Here is a 1,974-nt window from a genome sequence, read left to right as displayed (position 1 = left end):
ACTGCCTCTTGGTCCAGGTACAGATTCCTCATGAGCACAATTAAGTGTTTCAGAATACTCATACTTCACAATGTTGTCCATAGCTTGTCATGATCTACACAATCGAAAGTCTGTGTAGTCAATAAAGCACAGGTAAACATCTTTCTGGTATTCTCTGCATTCAGTAAATGTAAAAAGTTCTTTAAAGTTAAGAACAAAGACAAGCATGCAAGTTTTTACTGCTTCTATTCAATATTGTTATAAAGGTTCTACTCAGTAAGATAAAAGAGAGAGAGAAGACACAAGAACTTGAAAAGAAGAAACAAAACTGGCATTTTTCTCAGATCACATGATTGAAAATATGCATTAAAGGGAATCTACCATACTTATTCAACCTGTATGCTGAGCAAATAATCCGAGAAGCTGGGTTATATGAAGAATAACGTGGCATCAGGATTGGAGGAAGACTCATTAACAACCTGCGATATGTAGATGAGACAACCTTGCTTGCTGAAAGTGAAGAGGATTTAAAATACTTACTGATGAAAATCAAAGACCACATCCTTTGGTATGGATTACATCTCAATGTAAAGAAAACAAAAATCCTCACCACTGGGCCAATAAACAACATTCTTATCAATGGGGAAAAGATTGAAGTTGTCAAGGACTTCATTCTTCTTGGATCAACTATCAACACTCATTGAAGCAGTAGACAAGCTATCAAACGATTGCATTAGGCAAATCTGTTGCACAAGACCGTTTTAAAGTGTTGAAGAACAAAGATGTCAGCTTGAGGACTAAAGTCCGCCTGACCCAAGCCATGGTATTTTCAATAACCTCATATGCATGTGAAAGCTGGATAATAAATAAGGAAGACCGTAGAAGAATTGATGCATTTGAGTTATGATGTTGGAGGAGAATATTGAAAGTGCCATGGGCTGCCAAAAGAACAAACAGATCTGTGTTGGAAGAAGTGCAGCCAGAGTGTTCTTGGAGGCCAAAATGGCCAGACTTCATCTCATACTTTGGACATACTGTCAGGAGGGACCAGTCACTGGAGAAGGATATCATGTTTGGTAAGGTGGAGGGTCAGGGTAAAAGAGAAAGACCCCCAGTGAGATGGACTGGCAATATGGCAGTGTCAGTGAGCTCAAGCATGGCAATCATTGTGAGGTTGGCCCAGGATTGGGCAGTATTTCATTTTGTTGTGCATAGGGTTGCTAAGAGTTGGTACCAACTTGATGGCACCTAACAAGAACAACAACAACAGATAAACTGTTAGAACTAATAAAAACCATCACCAAATTTTCTGGTCATAAAATCAATAAATAAAAAACCAAGTGGGTTCCTTACAGTTAAGATGTGTCAATTTTTAAAAAACTTTTTGTGTGTGTGCATTAAGTGAAGGTTTACAGAGATCTCCGATTTTACATCCAACAAATCATATACTTTGCTTCATCTCAGTGATTGCAATGTCTTCCATTACACCCTTCTTTTCAACCCTTCTGGTCTTTGTCCTTAGGTAAATGTTGCCCTTTTGATATGACTAGTTGACCATTCAATGGTGAGCATGCCTCTCTATCTATCACTTAGCTGAAAATTGTGTCACAAGATTGAGTTCTGTTCCAGACCTAATAGTGGCTGAGGGCTGAGTTTCAGGTTCCTCTAGTATCTTTTTGATCAGTAAACCAGGTATTTTTTTATAATTTTGAGTTTTTCTTCACATCTTCTCCCATCCTATCTGGGACCTTCTAATGTGACCCCTTTCAGTGGAATTGGTAGTCGAAACCCGGCTCCATATAGTTCTTCTGGTCTCAGAGTCATGGAGACAGATGTTCACATGTTCATTGGTCAATTGGACTAGTTGATTCCAAGCGTCTCCAATTTTCATCACTCTTCTTTCTGCCAAACATGGAGCGATCTTAGCTTTTAAGACACCACTTCTACTAGGATGCAGAACATTGTCTTTGTGGACTATGTTATGCCAACTGACAA

The sequence above is a fragment of the Chrysochloris asiatica genome, unplaced genomic scaffold (assembly GCF_000296735.1).
Source record: "Chrysochloris asiatica unplaced genomic scaffold, ChrAsi1.0 scaffold00137, whole genome shotgun sequence".
In the NCBI taxonomy this organism is placed as follows: domain Eukaryota; kingdom Metazoa; phylum Chordata; class Mammalia; order Afrosoricida; family Chrysochloridae; genus Chrysochloris; species Chrysochloris asiatica.
This window is presented reverse-complemented; position numbering follows the sequence as displayed.